The following is a 22,011-nucleotide window of genomic DNA, read 5'->3' on the forward strand; positions in this document are numbered from 1 at the left end:
CTAACTTTGCTTGGGCCTTTCCCATGGCACTTAACCCCTGTGTGACCTGAAGACTCTATAACCCTAAAAACCAGTCCTGCTAACCAGCTGGCCTGGGTACAATAGCACTTGGAAAGCAAAGTCATGGGACTGAAACCAGAAGAAAACCTATTCATTAGAGGAGCAGCCGGCAGCTGGAAAACAGAAGGAGAGAGAAAGGAAGGCCAATTCCTACCTCCTACAGGACTGATTAACCAGGGATTTCGGAGCCAGTCACTCAGCCTGCCTAAGGCCCCCTAGGCCCCTCTCCTAATGAAGGCAGCGATGCTTATCATATCTCCCACATCCTTCCCAGCAGGGATCAGAAGGGCAATCCCGCTGACAGGAGCTTTGAGATGGAAAGCAGTGGAGGGAGCACAGGGGTGGAGCGGGGGTGGGACCCAGGCTCTGACTTTGGCAGTCAAGAGTATTCTTCGTCTAATTCCTCTTTCCAATTAAACATCAAAGAAATAGTTCCAAGGGCATATGTTATTATTAAAGAATTTTATCCTTTGAAAAAATTTACAAGTAATATATTTTCACTGGAGAAAAAAATAGAAAATAAAAAGATGACAGAAAAGTCACCTATAACTAGGAGCCAATTTCAACATTTAGAAATCATATGCTTTTCACACACGAAGAAAACGAGATGATACTGTACATCTGCACAACAAAAGATCTTGAAACCAAGCACAATGACTTAGGCCTGTCATCCCAGCTACTCGAGAGGCTGAGATGGGAGGATCACTTGAGCCCAGGAGTGCCACGATTGTGTCACTGCACTCCAGCCTGGGTGACAGAGTGAGACCCTGTCTCTAAAAACAAAACAACAATAGATCATGAACATTGTTCCATGTCATATATCCACTTCTGCCGCACCCTTCTTAATGGCTGCAGTATATTACATCGTGTATTTAAAAGGTGGGAGTCAGTCAGTCCCCTACTGTTTTGTTTAGATTGTTTGTGAGGGATTTTAAATTATTTTATGAAGGGACAGACTGAGACTAAAGGAGATGATATCCCAGCCTGTTCAATAGTCCTCTCCCCATTATCCCCACCCACTCACCCACCATCTCACTCACCCACCAGCTCACTCAACCTGACTACTCTGCATTTCCATCTATTATGTTCCCTTAGACTCAGCCTCAGAAAGTTTCCGGATGTGTTCCTGTGTCAGCCCTGTCCGTAAACGTGTTATAGGGACCACAATATCATCTCGTACTTGGGCTTCCCCCTCTTAGCCCTCAGAGACAACAGACCACAGTTGAGGCAGAACAAGTGGCTTCAGCTAAATCTTGTTTCCAGCATCATGTACTTTATTAGTGGAAGGTGACTTCCCAGTTAACAGTGTTGGCACCACACACAGACACACACACAAAACACACATCCATTAGTGTCCTGGTGGATTAAACAAGGGGCCCTCAAACTGGCTTGCAGGAAGTTAAAACACTCCTGCAGTGAGAGTGGGCTGAGGCAGGGTTGGGAAGGAAGAGATGAGAAGAGATCCAAATAGATGAACACACACACATACACATACACACATGCATACATGCACACATATATACATGCATATACACACACATATACACACACATACATACACACATATACACACACATACATACACATACACACACATGCATGCATATACACATACGCACACATACACACATGCACACACATGCACATACACACATTCACACATATACATACACATACACACACATACATATACATGCACACATACACATACATAGGCATACACATGCATACACACATACATTCACATTCATACATACACATGCATACACATACACAGACATATACATACACACACATACACATACACAAGCATACATACACATACACATGCATACATACAAATATACACATACACACATGCACATACATACATACACGCATACACATACACGCATAAACACATATATACACATACAAATACATGCATATACATGCATAGACACACACATTCACACAGGTGTGCTCCAGAGTCTCTCCACATAGGATAGGAAAAGCTTTCATAAGGAGGCAAAAGTTGTATCTTCCGCATTTCAAAGGGAGAAATACCAGGACCTATGAACTGAATACAAGTATGTATTTTCCCCCATTTGACACTGGGTCCAGTGTCAAAGGTGTCCTGGGGGTGTTGACCCAGCACTAGACTGAAATGAAGTTGCAGATGTATATTACTACACACCACCCATGACCTCCTCCTCCTCAGTTTCATGAAAGGGATATAACTTTAAGGCCCTTCCCTTTTCTCATTTCCTCATTGTGACACCAAGAACACCGTTGAGACTACACTGTGCCTTTAAATGATTAAATGCATTTAATTTAAATTATACAGCTTCCAAGGGAAAAAGAAACAAGGGGCAAGGGGAGAGGTCACTCCTGCTTTCGGCAATTGAAGGGACTGACTGCCAGCCTCTCTCCCCTGCAGGGAGTGTTCCAGCAGCCACGCCCCTGACTTGCCTGCCTCATTCTCTTAATGGTACCCACCCTCTCCAAACTGCCCAGACTGGGAAACCCGAAACCATCTTTCTTTTTCCCTCATTCCTAAACATCTATTTCATTGTCAAGTTCTGTGCGATTTTTCTTTTTCTTTCTTTTTTTTTTTTTTGGACAGATAGTCTTGCTCTTTTGCCCAGGCTGGAGTGTGGTGGCACAATCTCGACTCACTGCAACCTCCTCCTCCCCAGTTCAAGTGATTCTTATGGCTCAGCCTCCCGAGTAGCTGGGACTACAGGCACACGCCACCACGCCCAGCTAATTTTTGTATTTTTAGTAGAGACGAGGTTTCACCATGTTGGCCAGTCTGGTCTTGAACTACTGACCTCAAGTGATCCGCCCACCTCGGCCTCCCAAAGTGCTGGGATTATAGGCGTGAGCCACCGCACCTGGCCTTGGGTTCTTTCTTTTCAAACACTTTCCCACAATCCAGTTCCTCCCTTTCTATTTCCATAGCAACTACCCTAACTGAGGCCTTTACCTCTCACAATTAAACTGTCTTGACTTTACCTCTCACAATTGAATTGAGACTCCTGTTTACACTTTCCCACTCACCTTCTCCTTAATTCCTCCTAGCCCATTCTGACCAATGGGATTCATGTCCTTGACAAATGATTTGCCTTGTTGCCCTCCTACTAGAAAACTCTCAAAGGGATCCTCTTTGCCTATCAAATTAAGGCCACTTCTTTGGCCTGGCAGGAAAAAGCCATCACACCATTTGGCTGTGTCCTGCTTTCCTACCCTTTCCTCACCCTGGCTGCTTCTGTCCACCTCCCAAACATGCAAGTGATTTAGTCTTCCCTGGAATGCCCACCTGTCCCTGGAATTCTAGCCCTGGAATGCCCAGCCATTCTCATCTTTACTTTTGGAATCAGAGGGACTATTCAAAGCAAATCTCCATACATCTGTTACTTATCTTGCAACCACAAGAAAGCACTTTCTCGTCTATAGCTTTGTTCTTTGTACCTTTCACTGCCCTGTATTTTATTATCTGGTTAAAGTTCTACTGGAGCCAGGCGTGGTGGCTCACGCCTGTAATCCCAGAACTTTGGGAGGCCAAGACGGGTGGATCATGAGGTCAGGAGTTTAAGACCACCCTGGCCAAGATGGTGAAACCCCACCTCTACTAAAAATACAAAAATTAGCCACGTGTGGTGGCAGGTGCCTGTAATCCCAGCTACTCGGAAGGCTGAGGCAGAGGATTGCCTGAACCCAGGAGGCAGAGATTGCAGTGTGCCAAGATTGCGCTACTGCACTCCAGCCTGGGTGACAGAGCAAGACTCAATCTCAAAAGAAAAGAAAAGTCCTATTGGATTACAATTCCTAGAACACAAAGTTTGAGTTTTTTGTTGGTCACTGTACTGCCTGCAGCTCCAGGAAATTCTGAATTTATGTGAGCTCCACTAAGCAATTATTTCTATCAAATACTGGCCCAGAAGCCTCAGAAATTCACTCACCTCCTGGATTCCCAGGCATGAGAGAGCAGACACTTTCCCTTGCAGAAGGAGGCTAGACTGTTGTCATAGGTTGAATTAGGTCCCCAGCAAAATTCTATGTTAAAGTCTTAACCCCTAGTACCTCAGCATATGACCTCTAGAGGCCAAGGAGAAAGTTTCCTTTTGCCCTTTCAAGTTTCGCTGAAAACTCAACTCATTGAAAGGCAGGTTAACTGGAGAAAAGAAATACACATTTATTTAACATGTATGCACAGGAGTCATCAGAATGAAGACCCAAAGATGCAGGGGAAATTGTCCATTTTTATGCTTAGATTAATAAAGTATGGTCAGCAGTGTAGAAATATGATTGGACATAAAGGGGATCTAATGCTAATAGACTGAGGGGGAAAACTCAGCAAGGCCTGTCTGTCTAGATTCTTCTTGGCCTCTCCAAGCCAGCATTCCTTCCTTCTGGGTGTGGGGCAGGACTCTCCCTGGAATGGGGGTCTTATGACTATAATCAAGCAAGGTAGGTCAGATAATTTCTTTCATTTTCTCTCTTTTTTTTTTTTTTTTTTTTTTTTTTTTTTGAGACAGGGTCTCATTCTTTCGCCCAGGCTGGAGTACAGTGGCGCAATCTCGGCTCACTACAACCTCCACCTGGAACTGGTTGCTTCTGAGGCCTTCATTTCGGGGTGTTGTTTTCTGAGCCCTGACATACCTTGTTTGGAGATGGGATCTTTACCGAGGTAATTAGGTTAAAATGAGAAGCAACCAAAGTTTTTCTCTGAATCCCATCTGTAATCCAATTTGACTGATGTTTTTATAAAAAGGGAACATTTGGACAGAGACAGACACGGATGGAGAATAGATGGTGTAAAGACATAAAAGGAAGGTTGTCTACAAGCTAAGGAGTGCGGGAGGCTACCAGAAGCTAGAGAGAGGTCTCCAACAGATACTTCCTCACAGATCTCAGAAGGAATCAGCCCTGCCAAAGACGTGACTTTCAGACTTCTAGCCTCCAGAGCTACAAAGACAATATACTTCTGTTATTCTAAGCCACCTAGTTTGTGGTGCTTTGGTAAGGCAGCCACAGCACACTACACAGCTGGAGTCCTGAGAAGCCAGAGGGCCTCCAAAGTGAACCCCATCTCAGGGCTGGGGCCGCACATCCTGGGAGGGCAGAGGTAAGGCTCCAAGATGCCCTGAGCAAAAGAACAGAGGCACTTACGGCTCCAATGAGCTCATGCTCAGCTGAGCGGAAGTGGCTGGTCAGCCACACAGGGTGTGGGTCAGTAGTTGGTCCGCCTGACACAGGCCTTTGAAAACAGTGTTTTGTTTCTGCATTTGGGCAGGGGAGGGTGGCATGGAGACAGGGGCAGGAAACTGCTGAAGGGCAGACCATTCTTCCAGGCCCCAGGTGCTTCCAGCCAGACTCTTTTAAAGATACATGGAAGGACATCATCAAACGTGGCAGCGTAGCCAAGCTCTGCCCTGGAAACGCCTCTCTAGTTACTGCTTTCCACTGAAGCTCCTGGTGCCTGCTACCTCCTCAGCAGGAGGGACCAGTTATGTGAAAATCCTCTTCCTCCTGACTCAAAGGAGCATTTCCTGAACCCTCCTTACTCAAATTATGTCCACCTGCCTCCCAGAGCCCCAAGAAACATGCTAATTCTATTGGGATTTGTTTGATAGAATTGGATTAGCTAACAGTGTCAGGGTTCCCCATGAGCAGACAGAAAACTAAGGCAGGGCCAAGGGGCCCAGCGTCCATGTAACAGTAACTGCCACGGTAACAGGGAACACTATGAGCCAGGCCTTGCTCTAAGGCTATGCTGCCCAGTGCGGTAACCACTGGCCACATATGGTTATTGGATACTTGAATGTGGCTAGTCCAAATTGAGTTACGTAGTAAATGTAAAAATACACACTGAAATTTGAAGACTTAGTATGAAAAAAGGATATAAAAATATCATTAATGATTTTTAGGTTTTATTTTAGGTTTGGAGGTACATGTGCAGGTTTGTTATATAGGTAAGCCCGTGTCATGGGGATTTGTTGTACAGATTATTTTGTCACCCAGGTATTAATCCCAGTACCCAATAGTTATTTTTTTTCTGCTCCTTTCCCTCCTCCCACCCTTCACTCTCAAGTAGGCACCATTGTCTGTTGTTCCCTTCTTTGTGTCCATGAGTTCTCATCATTTAGCTCCCACTTATAAGTGAGAATATTCGGTATTTGGTTTTCTGTTCCTGCATTAGTTTCCTAAGGATTATGGCCTCCAGCTCCATCCATGTTCCCGCAAGAGACATGATCTTGTTATTTTTTGTGTGGCTGCATAGTATTCCATGGGATCTATGTACCACATTTTCTTTATCCGGTCTATCATTGATGGGCATTTAGGTTGATTCCATGTATTGCTATTGTGAATAGTGCTGCAAATTCTCATTAATATTTTAGAAATATTGATTACATGTTAAATGGATACTATTTATATTGTGTTAGGTTATATTATTAAAATTAATTTTACTTTTCTTTTTACCTCTTATAATATAGTAGCCACTAGAACGTTTTAAACTTTAAGTTACATGTCTGACATTTATACTTCTCTTGGAAATGTCAGGGAGCAAAAACTTTCCCTCAACCCACTTAACTTTAATCATTGGGAGCCTGCAAATTAAACTGACAAGCTGGGTGTGACGGCTCATGCCTATAATCCCAGCACTTTGTGAGGCTGAGGCAGGAGGATTGCTTGAGCTCAGGAGTTCAAGACCAGTCTGTGCAACATGGTAAGATCCCATCTATACATACACACGCACACAATTAGCTTAGGAAAAAAAAAAAAACAATTGGCATGGTGGTGGTGGGAGGATTGCTTGAGCCCAGGAAGTTGAGGTTGCAGTGAGCAGTGATCATGCCACTGCACTCCAGCTTGGGTGACAGAGCAAGATCCTGTCTCATAAATAAATAAATAAATAAATAAATAAAATAAACAAGCAAACTGACAAAGGACAGATTACCAAGAGGAAAAAATATATATTTAATTACTTATTTATGCAAAGGAGTTCACAAAGAACTGTGACTCAAAGAGGCCAATAGAATTTTGGGGCCTATCTATTACCATCTAATGGGATGGGGAGAGGCAGATGGACACTTTTGAGAGAACAAATGACTTCTTAGAAAGTGGGTGAAGGACAGCACTTAGGGAAAACAAATTACTCTTTGGAAAGATACATGGGCCCTTAGCAACATCAATGGAAGGTACAATACTTTTGTGACAAATATCTGCTTGGGTATGGTGCCAACCTTCTTCTTTGCCTAGCAAAGATTAGGGGAGGCGATTTACAGCAGTTGAGTTCTTTGGGGAGGCTCTGTTTTCAGGCAGATAAGGGATTTTAGAAACTCAAATGCCTTCAGCTCAAAATAATTCTTAAGTCACAGTGGTTTATCCTAGAACCTTTTGGGTGGCCCTATTCCAGGCACAGCATCTGAACTCTTAGTGCAACCTGCAGGGTGATGTTATTCTTATTTCTATTTGAGAGACAGCACTCAGTCCTTAGAGGTTAAGAAACTTGCCCAAGGTCACACAGCTGATAAAAAAAGAAAACCAAGGGAATGCAAAAGTAGCATCAGAGAAATCTGTAAGGTGGTGAGCAATGAGGGTGGCTTGGAGTAGGGTGTAGCAGTGAGATAGAAAAAGATGAGGTTTGACACATATTTTTTAGGTGGAAGTACTTGTGGTGGTATGTGTGAGGAGCAGGGAGGGTGAGGGGGAAAGAATGATTCCAGGTGTCTCGATAAAAGCATGGGAGCCTTTGGTTCTGTGCTCAGACCTGAGCTGCCCAGTGAAAGAGGCACAGATGTAGTATTCACAACCTAAATGTTCTGTTTACTGACTCCATTATCTGGAAGTTCTGTCACCTCTTGGTACTTAATTACCTCGGGAATAATAGAGCTTTTCCTAACAAGTGTTGTAATGAAAAAGAAATAGGCTAATGTACGTAAAACTTCTACATACATGTTTGTTAATTGTTTTAAAAGAGAGAGTGCTTTCAGAGGATCCAGAAACATTCCTGGCCTCACCTCTCTCTTTCATTTCTCAAGCTGCTAAATCGATGATTAGCTCTTAGGCCAGCTCCCCTGGAAAGCATCAAAGGGAGAGTGAACAGAATGGCTTATCTCTCCCAAGGAGGCTGCCTCATTAGGGTCACAGCCCCTCTGCCGCCGGAAAGCCTCGATCTGGGCCAGGGCCACAAAGGCTAACAAACTCCCTTCATGTCGGCAGAGAGCAAAGAGTTGGGGTCCATCTGGGCCCCTCTCCCCAACCTTCTAGGGGCAGGATCCCACCCACAGAACCCCCAGGTGCACAGCTGCATATCCTCAGGGGAAAGCTCCGCTCCCCTGCCACCTTACTGATAGTCTTCACTTCCCCAAGACAGAACTTTCCCAATCCTGTGCAATGCCTGAGTGGTACATTGTCTTCTGTGAGAATGGCGCCCCCGCCCCCAGAGTTGTACAACAAGACCTCCATGAATCAAAGCCCATGGCTGGCTGCTTCCTCTAACCCTGCATAGCCCAGGCACATCTGAAAGGAGTGAGAAGTGTTTTGAGGGCTCTCCCTGTCTCTTCCTGCACCTCTTTCTTGTGATCCCAGGTAGGCACCTGCTCTGAATCTTGCTCTTCCTCAGTTGCAGTCCCAGGCGGAAGGAGATCAGAGTCGAATGAGTCCTTCTGCCATCCTGCCCTGACCTCCACCTTGCCACTCTCATTAGACTGGGCATTCCTGGTATGTGGTGCTCAATGTTTGTTGAATGAATGAATAAGTAAGACTCTGCTAAGATCTCTGCCAATAATAACCACAGAGTTAGTTATGTTATTTTAATGGAAGTTTCTTTAAAACCAAGACGATTACAAGAGCCAAAGGATTGACAACTCTACCGATGGCATGCCTAGAAGAGACCCTAGAGAAAGGAACCTTTCCAGTCCTTTTCAGATGATACCAAGCAGGCAACCGCCTCCCCCAGATGCTTGTGCCAGCTGCGTGTGGAAGGTTCGGGTAGCCTGGACTGCAGCTCTTCTAGGCAGCTTTCCAGTTGTATTCCCTGGCATAATTGTTAGGTATCTGGAGCCTATAACTTCAACACCTAGGTCTTAAGAAACATGTGGCCAGGCATAGTGCCTCATGCCTGTAATCCCAACCCTTTGGGAAGCCAAGATAGGAGGATCACTTAAGGCCAAGAGTTTCACACCAGCCTGGAGAACATAGTGAGACCCCATCTCTATAAAAAGTTAGAGGCCAGGAGTGGTGGCTTACACCTGTAATCTCAGCACTTTGGGAGGCCGAGGCGGGCAGATCACCTGAGGTCAAGAGTTCGAGACCAGCCTGACCAACATGGAGAAACCTCATCTCTACTAAAAATATAAAAGTAGCCAGGTATGGTGGCGCATGCCTGTCATCCCAGCTACTCAGGAGGCTGAGGCAGGAGAATCACTTGATCCCAGGAGTGGAGGTTGCAGTGAGCTGAGACCATGCCACTGCACTCCAGCCTAAGTGACAGAGTGAGATTCCATCTAAAAAAAAAAAAAAAATTAGAAAATTACCTGGTGGCTTGCACCTGTAGTCCCAGCTATTTAGAAGGCTGAGGCAGCAGGATTGTTTGAGTTGAAGTAATGCAGCAAGCTATGACTGTCCCACTGCACTACAGCCTGGGCAACAGAGTGATACACTGTCTCTAAAAAAGAAAGACAAAATAGCAACATGGCCTGGGTTATCTGGGCAACACATTCCACACATCCTGGAGGACCCTTACCTCCTGATAATCAAAATGGGCAATTCCATGTTTCATATTTCCGAGTGCCTGTCAACAGCACACCGTTTCACAGCAGAGCAGGGACTAGAGTGGGGCATAGGAGGCATTCAATGTGGGTGCAAAATTTTTTTTTTTTTTTTTTTTTTTGAGATGGAGTCTCACTCTGTCGCCCAGGCTGGAGTGCAATGGTGCCATCTCAGCTCACTGCAACCTCTGCCTCCCAGGTTCAAGCCGATTCTCCTGCCTCAGCCTCCCGAGTAGCTGGGATTACAGGTGCATACCACCACAGCCAGCTGATATTTGTATTTTTAGCAGAGACAGGTTTCACCGTGTTGGCCAGGCTGGTCCTGAACTCCTGACCTCAGGTGATCCACCCACCTCGGCCTCCCAAAGTGCTGGGATTACAGGTGTGAGCCACCATGCTGGGCCCATGGGTGCAAAATTTAAGGGACTGCTAAAAAACTCAGTAAACAAGATACATACTTTAGTGCAGTTCTTTTAAAATTTTTGATATTTTGTTCATCATGGATAATTTTGTATTAATTTTATTTTTTAAATGATTGCCTTTTTTGTTTATCATGGTTACTGAGTTTTTGGCACCCATTGGACTTTGTACGCTGATCCGGTACCTCCTTCATCTCAATCTAGTCTCAGTTTCTAAAGAGCAGAGTGCACTCATCTCAGCTCCGATCTCTAACCAGTGCTGGCTTGTGAGAACTGGCTTGAAGAAGATTGATAGGTTGATGATTGGGCTGGAGCATAGAGTAGCTGGAGATCCCATCTACCTCTTTCAGAAACCCACGAAAACAGATAGGCAGGGGGCCAAGTCTATTGTTCCAAAGTTTCCACAGGCCTTGAACGGCCCTTGGGCTTTGCGGTCTGGTGATCAGAGCCGTAAAGGTTTCTAAACAATCAGAGGCCTTTGATATGGTTGCCAACACCCACATTTTCCATTCTGGGAACAATGCCATCAAGGGCCACAGCCTCAGTCCCCCACCTAAGTGAGGAAGTGTCAGCTGGTTGCTGGTGGGAGCAGGTCCTGTGAGGGCAAGGGTCAGAAGGACAGAGGAGTCCTCTTATTCTGGCTGCTTGCCTTTTCCTTCTGGTCGCCTCACCCTTTTGCGTGTTCAAAACCTGTGCTCATCTTATCTCGCCCATTCCTCTTGGCTAAAGCCAGCACACATCCTGTTCCTCTCAATGGGAGAGCTATCCTGGCAATTGCATTTAAAGGTTTTCTTGCATTGGTTCAGAATTTGCCCTGGCTCTGCCCTTATTTCCTGATCCCAGTGTAGTTTCTTTATTCAGGTGTGCAAAAGAGTGAGCTATTTTGTTATGGAGGCAGAGAGAAACCACCTCAGGTTCCCCTAACAATGCCTTTAGAACTCTCTTCTGAATAACTGGGGCATCAAACTCATCAACAAAATCCCTTTGGGAGATACACCATCTGGGGACCCCCTCGAAGGTAGGTATCTGGGCTAATTTGACTGCTATTTTGCAGGAATGCAGGTGGGCAAAAGATAGTTTCCACTAGGGCAGAATGTTTTTTCCACTTTCTGTTCTTTGTTATTTTGCTCGCTTCCGGTGTGAAACCACTGAATTTCAGAATTAGATGAAACTTATAGTAAAGGCCTGCCACAAGGTCTTTGTCAACCCCATAGCCTGGTGACCAAACTAGATTTCATGATGTCAATCATTTCAAAAACACAGGCTCTTCCAACAGTGTCAGCAAGCAGAAATCCTGTTCATAAACACTGTTCTAAATCGGTCTCTGTTTTTTTTTGAGACAGAGTCTCACTCTGTCACCCAGGCTGGAGTGCAGTGGCACAATCTTGGCTCACTGTAACCTCCACCTCCCAGGTTCAAGCGATTCTCCTGCCTCAGCCTCCCAAGTAGCTGGGATCACAGGTGCCTGCCACCACACCCGACTAATTTTAGCAGAGATGGTGTTTCACCATGTTGCCCAGGCTGGTCTCAAACTCCTGACCTCAGGTGATCTGCCCACCTCGGCCTCCCAAAGTGTTGGGATTACAGGTATGAGCCACTGCACCTGGCCAAATCAGTCTCTCAATATTGAGTCTGAATCTCTTGAGATTTTAGCCCCTTAATGCTGACCTGATGGAGATGTGCTTCTTTTTTTTTTTTTTTTCTGTGAAAGTATTCAATTCAACTCCCACAACTCCCCGGGAATGACTAGTGGGTTTCTTTTCCCCTCCCCTCGTGTGGCCTTGTGAAGAAGCCAGGAAGTACTGCAAGCAGGCGGCAGGGCCTGGGGCAGCCCCTGTGGTCGACAGGGGGAGATTAGCCTTCATGGCACTCTCAGAAACGGAAGTGTGGGCGTGTATTATGTTGCTGTAGCAACCAAAGGCAACCAAGCAGCAAACCTCAGCATGACTGAGCCCAGCCCATTGAACGAGGGGGAGTTTCAGGTGGTGTGTGTTCCCCAGGGACTGGGCCTAGCTCAGTCGGGAAAAGTCAGCATCCAAAAGTCCTCAATGACGCAGAGGAAGCCAGGAGAAAACAGTCAATGGCTAGTCATCACTGATTCGTGGTCACAGGCGTTAGAACAGGAAAGATCTGCACAGATCAGCCCGTCTGACCCCTCGCTTTCCTGATAAAGGAACTAAAGTCCGGAAAGCACTTGCTCAGAGTCCTACTGCCAGTGGCTGTCAAAGCCAGAACCACCACCCTCATTGTCTTCTGTACACATAGCTTTAACAGTTTGCAAACACTCTTATATGCTTTAATTTCATCTGATCCTGGACTGAGAGCAAATATTTGTATTTCAACCAAAAGGCCAAATGCTCAGTTTCCTCAGCTGAGAGGATAATAAGAGTACTTTTCTAATGGAATTCTTTTTTCTAATTTTCTGTATTTTTAGTAGAGACAGGGTCTCACTATGTTCCCCAGGATGGTCTCGAATTCCTGGCCTCAAGAGATCCTCCGAACTACACCTCTCAAAGTGCTAGGAATACAGGCATGAGCCATTGCTCCCTGTCCTCTAACGGAATTTTTGTTAGGCTTAAATGAGTTAATAGTTTGGAGATCCAAGAGAACATAATAGAGGAAACCTCTCTTCCCTTCCCAAGTTCTGAGTAATTAAGAGCTGGGCAAGGAGTAATAAAAACATGGGATTGGCCGGGAGCAGTGGCTCACTCCTGTAATCCCAGCACTTTGGGAGGCCAAGGCAGGCAGATCACTTGAGGTCAGGAATTCAAGACCAGCCTGGACAACATGGAGAAACCCTGTCTCTACTGAAAATACAAAAATTAGCTGGGTGTGGTGGTGCACACCTGTAATCCCAGCTACTTGGAAGGCTGAGGCAGTAGAATCGCTTAAACCCAGGAAGCAGAGCTTGCAGTGAACCGAGATCGCCCCATTGCACTCCAGCCTGGGTGACAGAGCAAGACTCCATCACAAAAAAAAAAATGGGATCAAAATATCAACTTTATCACTGATACATTTTATATAGGAGTCTGTAGTTTACATTTGTGGGTGCGTGAATGCCAGAATTAGGCAGGGTACCCACGCAGGCTCAGGCATGCCTCCCAGTTGGAAACTGTCCCTGTAAACAGTGGAGCCTGGGAGAGCAGAGCCCAAACCATGCTCTGGAGGAGGATGGCTGCCAAGAGGACAGAGATGGGCTAAGCTATGCATCTCCAGTTCCTCCCCAGGCTCACCATTGAGAAGTTGCTCCTCTTCCTATACCACCCTCTTTGCCACCACCACCGCCCTCCTGGGCAGGAGTGAGTCAAAGAGCAGGGAGACAGGTCAGAAATCTCATGCCAGAGAAGCTTCTTCCACATGGAAGGAAACATAAGGGATGAGGAAGAACCTTTTTCTTCTATTAAATACATGTAAAGCACTTAGTACCTGGCTCAATAGTAAATGCTCAATAGAAGTTAGTGATTACAGGCTGGGCACAGTGGCTCACGCCTGTAATGCCAGCATTTTGGGAGGTCAATGTGGGAGGATCACCTGAGGTCAGAAGTTTGAGACCAGCCTGACCAACATGGCAAAATCCCATCTCTACTAAAAATACAAAAATTAGCTAGGCACGGTGGTGGGCACTGTAATCCCAGTTTCTCTGGGGCCTGAGGCAGGAGAATCACTCGAACCTGGGGGGTAGAGGTTGCAGTGAGCTGAGATTGTGCCGTTGCACTCCAACCTGGGCAACAGAGACTCCGTCTCAAAAAAAAAAAAAAGAAAAAGAAAAAAGAAGTTAGTGATTACTATTAATACTTGAGCTATAGCTTATTCACCATGCCAGAGACTTCTGTAACTCCATTGATGTGACTTCTCTAATCATATCTGCTCTTATTAGATGTGTGACCTCGGGAATTTTACTGACCCTCTCTAAGCCTCAGTGTTCTCCTCTATACAATGGCTATCATGATGGTACTTATAATTGGGAAGACTACATGATTTAGTGTAAAGGGCTTAGCCTGGATGCCTTAGTGGAAGCTAATTAATATTTAATAAATGGTAACTATTGTTTGTTATAAAAGAACTTGGGAGTCCAGCACAAAATAAATGCAAAATTTGCAATCATGAAACGTGATTTATTCGGAAGAGGCATGTCGGCTGGGCACGGAAGCTTACGCTTATAATCCCAGCACTTCGGGAGACCAAGGTGAGTGGATTGCTTGAGGCCAGGAGTTTGAAGCCAGGCTGGCAAACATGATGAAACCCTGTCTCTACCAAAAATACAAAAATTAGCTGGGTGTGGTGGTGTGTACCTGTAATTCCAGCTACTCTGGGAGGGTGAGGCATGAGAATCGCTTAAACCCAGGAGGCGGAGCTTGCAGTGAGCCGAGATCATGCCACTGCACTCCAGCCTGGGCGACAGAGCAAGACCCTGTCTCAGGAAAAAAAAAAAGGCATGTAAAGGAAAGGCTGGTTATCAGAATTAGAGCAATTGCTTCCTTTGGAGACACAATTTAGATACCTAGGTTTTATACCCAATTTTGCCCCTGAGAATGAAGCACCAGGAGTATTGCAAAATCATCTGGGCCTTTTCCCATCACTTTCCGTAAAATGAGGAGAAACTCACAGTCTAGTGTTCACCTTGGGAAGATGGTGGTATTTTGGTATTTTTGAGGCTGTGAGATCTTTGGGAAAGAATATCTAAGTGCTCTTTCATGTGTTGAACAAACATGGCGGCTTCAGCCAATCAGAGAAGCTAAGAGCCACTGTCTGAGCTCTAGGAGGATGGATACTGGTTTTGTCTCACCCACTGCTTTGTCTTCAGCACCTGGTACAACATGCGGTACACAGTACACATTTATAAAGTATTTGTTAAATACATAAGTGAATGGAGCAGGTGCCTCAACTCACAGCAATGGTAAGATGCTGCCTAAGGAGATGTAGTCTCACTTCTTTTGTAGATCTAGGTAGGGCAAATCTATGGAATACGAAACTAGAGGTATTTGTATAATAGTTGACTGGCCTTCGTGGTGGAGGTTGGAGGTGGACCACAGGTTGCTGAATAGTAACCCACAGAAATGTCAATTGTTGCTTTTTTTTTTTTTTCTTCAAAAGCCCCTCGATGCCTGTTATTTTGAATATGGGAGCTCGAGTTATTCATACTCTATTTCTCCTGCAAAGTGAGATAAGAAAAAATGAAAATGTAATACCTTAACAATCAGGATAAGTTATAGAAATAGCCCACTTTGAGACAGGGATAGATGTAGACCCTGGCAGATTAATCAGATTTCATCCTAAAGTCTCAGACATGCAAGAACGCTACATGCACACTTTATGTAATAGCAAAAGATTAGAAAAAATGCAAATGTCCACCTATAGAGGACATAGAGGACATCTACACAAGGAATATTGTGCAGCTTAAAAAGGAATGAGTAGTTCCGTGTATTAATATGACCTATGGGCCGGGCGCGGTGGCTCAAGCCTGTAATCCCAGCACTTTGGGAGGCCTAGATGGGCGGATCATGAGGTCAGGAGATCGAGACCATCCTGGCTAACAAGGTGAAACCCCGTCTCTACTAAAAAAATACAAAAAAACTAGCCGGGCGTGGTGGCAGGCGCCTGTAGTCCCAGCTACTCAGGAGGCTGAGGCACGAGAATGGCGTGAACCCAGGAGGCGGAGCTTGCAGTGAGCTGAGATCGCGCCACTGCACTCCAGCCTGGGCCACAGAGCCAGACCCGGTCTCAAAAAAAAAAAAAAAAAAAAAAAAAGACCTATAGTATATATTAAGTGAAAAAACCAAAGTGCAGAACAGTGTATAGAGTATGCTATCTAAGAAGGAGAAATACAACTACATATATGTATATACCTTTTTAAAAAAACTGGAGGCCAGGCATGGTAGCTCACACCTGTAATCCCAGCACTTTGGGAGGCTGAGATGGGCGGATCACCTGATGTCAGGAGTTCAAGACCAGCCTGGCCAAAATGGCAAGACCCCATCTCTACTAAAAATACAAAAATTAGCCAGGCTTGGTGTTGGGCACCTGTAATCCCAGCTACTTGGGAGACTGAGGCACGAGAATCTCTCGAACCTGGTAGGTGGAGGTTGCAGTGAGCTGAGATCGTGGTGGGTGACAGAGTGAGACTCTGTCTCAAAAAATAAATAAAAATATATTTAAAAAGTGGTTATAAGTCAAACCCCAGTAAAAATAGTTATCTAGGAGATGGGGGAAGAGAGTAGAAGGGAGAAAAATGGAAGCTAGACTTGTCTTCCTTGAATGTGCCTCATTTTGTAGGTTTAACATTGGAACCATGGATATGTTTGTTTGTTTGTTTTTTGAGAGTCTTGCTCTGTCGCCCAGGCTGGAGTGCAATGGCGCAATCTCAGCTCACTGCAACCTCTGCCTCCCCGGTTCAACCAATTCTCCTGCCTCAGCCTCCTGAGTAGCTAGGACTACAGGCGCGTGCCACCACGGCTGGCTAATTTTTTGTATTTTTAGTAGAGATGGGGTTTCACCATGTTAGGCAGGATGGTCTCAATTTCCTGACCTCATGATCCACCCGCCTCAGCCTCCCAAAGTGCTGGGATTACAGGCAAGAGCCACTGCGCCTGGCTGGATATGTTTTACATAATTATAAAACAAAATTTAATAAAGATGGACCGGGCACAGTGGCTCACGCTTATAATCTCAATACTTTGGGAGGCCGAGGCAGGTGGATCGCTTGAGCCCAGGAGCTCAAGACTAGCCTGGGCAAGATGGTGAAACCCCGTCTCTACAAAAAATAAAAAATTTAACTGGGTGTAGTGGCAGGCGCCTGTACTCCCAGCTACTTGGGAAGCTGAAGTGAGGCCAGGAGGCAGAGGTTGCAGAGGTGGCTCCATTGCACTCCAGCCTGGGCAACAGAGTGAGACCCTGTCTCAAAAAATAAAAATAAAAATAAAAATAAATTGTAATAAAGATAGGGGCAAAAAATAAATTCCTAAAAACTGAATGCAGTTGAAACAAATACATATAACTGTGTATTGAATTAATGATTTAATTTTACAGAGAGGAATTATTTTAAGTAACTTTAAGATACAGTAAGTTGACTATCTCTACTGTAATATAACCTAAAGATGAATAGAAACAGTATATTAGTTTGCTGGGGCTGCCATAAGAAGCACCACACACTTGGTGGCTTAAACAACAGAAATTGGCTTCTGCACAGTTCCAGAGGTTAGGTGTCCAAGGTCAAGCTGTGGGCAGTATTGGTTTCTTCTGATACCCATCTCCTCAGTATGTAGATGACTGCCTTCTCCCTGTGTCTTCACATGGTCTTCCCTCTGTGCATGTCTGTGTCCTCATCTCTTATAAAGACACTAGTCAGCTCACACCTGGAATCCCAGCACTTTGGGAGGGCGAGGTGGGTGGATCACAAGTTCAAGAGATTGAGATCATCCTGCCCAACATGGCGAAACCCTGTCTCTACTAAAAATACAAAAATTAGCCAGGCATGGTGGCGCATATCTGTAGTCCCAGATACTCAGGAGGCTGAGGCAGGAGAATCGCTTGAACCCAGGAGGTGGAGGTTGCAATGAGCAACAGAGCAAGACTCCATCTCAAAACAAACAAACAAACAAAAAGACAGTAGTCATATTGAATTAGAGCCTATCATAGAAAGCTCATTTAACCTTCATTACCTCTTTGAAGATCCTATCTCCAAATACAGTCCCATTCTGAGATACTTCAACGTATTAATTTGGCAGGGGGCAGCAAGGGCAGGGAGGAGACACAGTTCAGCCTGTAACAAATGTCAAAGAAATCTAAAACTGCATTCTATGTTGTAGTTGTAATATTGACATTAGTGTGTGTGGAGTTTGAGTTTTAGCCCCAACTAAGGTCCCAGACACCATGAAGTGTCCCAGATTCCCTTCCCAAATTCCTGACCCATAAAATATGAGCAAAATTTAAAAGTTGCTTAAGCTACTGAGTTTTTGGATAATTTGTTATGCAACAATGGTAAGCAGTGCAGCAACTCTTTTGCTCCCTCCCAAAAAAGGACCTTATTTGGGAACATGTTAAGGGAATCTGATACCACAGAAAAGTCAGAAGAAAATCAAAAAAATCTAAAATGTGGAAATCTCTACAGGACAAATGATCTGGCTTTTATAACAACAACAAGGTTGCAAGATGGAAAAAGAAAGGGAATTTTTAGGTTAAAGAGATGAGAGCCATATCATACAAATGCAAATTCAGCATGTGGGCTTTATTTGGATCCTGATTCAGAAAACAAAAACAAAAATACTTTTCATGAGACAGTTGGGAAAATTTGAATACTGACTGGATGTCTGTTCATATTTATGGTTTATTATTTTAGGTTTGAGAATGTTATTGTGGTTACGTTTTTTTGTTTTGTTTTGTTTTTTAAGAGTCCCTATCTCTTTAAGAGTGCTTCGTGTAGGCCAGACGCAGTGGCTCACGCCTGTAATCCCAGCGCTTTGGGAGGCCGAGGCAGGCAGATGACGAGATCAGGAGTTCGAGACCATCCTGGCCAACACAGTGAAACCCCGTCTCTACTAAAAATACAAAAATTATCTGGGTGTGGTGGCACATGCCTGTAATCCCAGCTACTTGGGAGGCTGAGGCAGATGAATCACTTGAACCAGGAAATCGGAGGTTGCAGTGAGCCAAGATCGCACCATAGCACTCCAGCTTGGGTGACAGAGCAAGACTCCGTCTCAAAAAAAAGAGTGCTTAATGTTAAATTCCCAGGCTACAGAAATGGATCAGTCATGGTGCTGCCTTCTTGAAGCCCATGGTCAGTGGTGAAGAAATCATGTACACAGATGAATCATAAGGAGAAAAAGATGTTAAGTGCCACAAAAAGAAATAGGGAGTCTGCCTAGGACAAAGTTTCAATGAAGAGTTTATTTTTGCAAAATCCATTCCTACCCAACAATGACTTAGACACTCTCCTCAGTATCTACACCTGAGCCTCCCAGAGGCTAGCATGATATAGTTTGAACTTGTGTACAGAATATGACCTTAAGCTACTTGAAAAACTCCGTGTTGTGATGACTGCTGCTTTCCCGGACATTATAGAGTGGGGATGACTCTTTTTTTTTTTTTTTTTTTTTTTTTTGAGACGGAGTTTCACTCTTGTTGCCCAGGCTGGAGTGGTGCAATGGCACGATCTCGGTTCACTGCAACCTCCGCCTCCCAGGTTCAAACAATTCTCCTGCCTCAGCCTCCCAAGTAGCTGGGATTATAGGCATGCACCACCACACCTGGCTAATTTTGTATTTTTAGTAGAGACGGGGTTTCTCCATGTTGAGGCTGGTCTTGAACTCCTGACCTCAGGTGATCCGCCCGCCTTGGCCTCCCAAAGTCCTGGGATTACAGGCGTGAGCCACTGCCCCCGGCGAACTTTATATATCTACCTAATGGCTGGTTGTATTCATCAACTTGGGCTTTCATAACAAAATACCATAGACTGGGTGGTTTAAATAACAGACATTTATTTCTTAAAGTTCTGGAGGCTGGGAAGTCCAAGATCAAAGAGCCCAGTGATTTGATTCTGGGTATGGAGTCTCTTTCTGGCTTGCAGACACCACCTTCTTGCTGTATTCTCTCTTAGTGGAGAGAGAGCACTGGTCTCTCTTCCTCTTATAAGGGGACTAATTCCAATACCACGACTCCCCCACCATGACCTCATTAAAACCAAATTATCTCCCAAAGGCTCCATTTCCAAATACAGTCACATTGGGGTTAGGGATTCAACATATGGATTTTAGGGGGACACGATTCAGTCTATAACAATGGTCTACTTCAGCATTACTGAAAGCAATGATCCAGAGACCCCCAACTGCATCAGAATCACTTGGTGTGCTTTTTTTTTGAGACAGAGTCTCGCTCTTGTCACCCAGACTGGAGTGCAATGGCATAATCTCGACTCACTGCAACCTCTACCTCCCGGGTTCAAGTGATTCTTCTGCCTCAGCCTCCCAAGTAGCTGGGATTACAGGTGCCTGCCATCACACCTGGCTAATTTTTGTGTTTTTAGTAGAGACAGGGTTTCACCATGTTGGCCAGGCTGGTCTTGAACTCCTGACCTCAGGTGATCCGCCCATCTTGGCCTCCCAAAGTGGTGGGATTACAGGCATGATCCACCATGCCACCCCATCTGGTGTGTTTTTTAAAAAATATCAATACTAGAAAATATGTCCCAGATTCAGTAGGTTTGAGCTGAGCCCTGGCATCCGACAGCTGACTTTTTAAATAGTTCCCCGGTCATTCTCTCTCTCTCTCTTTTTTTTTTTTTTTTTTGGCAGGATCTCACCCCATCACCCAGGTTGGAGTGCAGTGGCACAATCATGGCTCACTGCAGCCTTGACCTTTCGGGCTCAAGTGATCCTCCAACCTCGGCCACCCTAGTAGCTGGGACTACCACACCTGGCTAATTTTTGTATTTTTTGTAGAGACGAGGTCTCACTATGTTGCCCTGGTTGGTCTTGAATTCTGCCTGCGGCAGCCTCCCAAAGTGCTGGGATTACAGGTGTGAGCCACCAAGCCGAGGCACTTTTTTTTTTTTTTTCAATTTCAACATAACACTCCTGCTCTGTTGTCCAGACCGGAGTAAAATGGCTATTCAGTGCACTACAGCCTCTAACTCCTGGGCTGGAGCCATCCTCCCACCTACTCCCAAGTAGCTGGGACTACAGGCACATGCCACTGTGCCCAGTCCCTCGTTATTCTCTTGAGCATCTCAAGATGAGAGTGATTGAGAAATTGCTGGCCAGGACATTGCAGCAGGGAGGGGAGGGACTTCAAATAATCAAACATTTCACAAGATCCTCTAATTTCCACTTTCCAATTTTGATTTTGGGTTTATCTTGTATTTCTTCTGCTTTTGTAGTTCAAAGCCTCCTCACTCTGGGCCCCAGCATCCACCTTCTCTTTTGGGCAGATGCTAATCCCTCTATTTATCATAATCTCCCATATCTGAATGTACTCACCATTTTGTAGTCATCTGAGCTAATCCAACTTGATACCTGCATTATTTTCTTTGGCTGAAGTACTTCAGAAAGCAGCATGAAGTTTTTGAAGTTTCTTCTTTTTTTTTTTTTTCTTTCCAGTATGAGAAAATTCTTCTTCAACAAAGGACTGAAATATTTCCTTTTCTGGTCAATATATTCAACCTCATTTAACACCTTTGCATCCACCCAATAAAAAGATGTTCAAAGAATTACACAAATGGTTTCTTAGAATATAAACTCCCTATAAAACTGTGACATTGCCTTAGTTCATGAAAATGTGTAACACTTTCATGGTATTAATTTCTAAAAAGTTTCTGGGCCTAAGAATAGATATCAAGGTGCTACAATCAAGTATTGATAAGCTGCAACTTGGTTTTGAAATTTGTTGGAAATTTTCTTTTTGCCCCTTGTCTGTTCTCTGCCTGCCTATTCGCTGCTCTGTGTAGCTTCCTTGCTTCAACCCACCAGCCAGCAGTGGGTGAGTGCCCTCTGACCCTGTATTCTAGGTGCCATGGGGAACAGCAGGAAAGAAAAATGTACAATCATATCTTCCAGATTAAAATGCAGATGCAGGCCGGGCACAGTGGCTATCACACCTGCAATCCCAGCATTTTGGGGGGCCGAGGCAGGTGGATCACTTGAGGTCAGGAGTTCAAGACCAGTTTGGCTAATATGGTGAAACCCCGTCTCTACAAAAAAATACAAAAATTAGCCAGGCATGGTGGCAAGTGCCTGTAATCCTAGCCACTTGGGAGGCTGAGGCAGGAGAATCACTTGAAC

Source organism: Chlorocebus sabaeus, chromosome 21 (assembly GCF_047675955.1).
Source record: "Chlorocebus sabaeus isolate Y175 chromosome 21, mChlSab1.0.hap1, whole genome shotgun sequence".
NCBI classification, from domain to species: domain Eukaryota; kingdom Metazoa; phylum Chordata; class Mammalia; order Primates; family Cercopithecidae; genus Chlorocebus; species Chlorocebus sabaeus.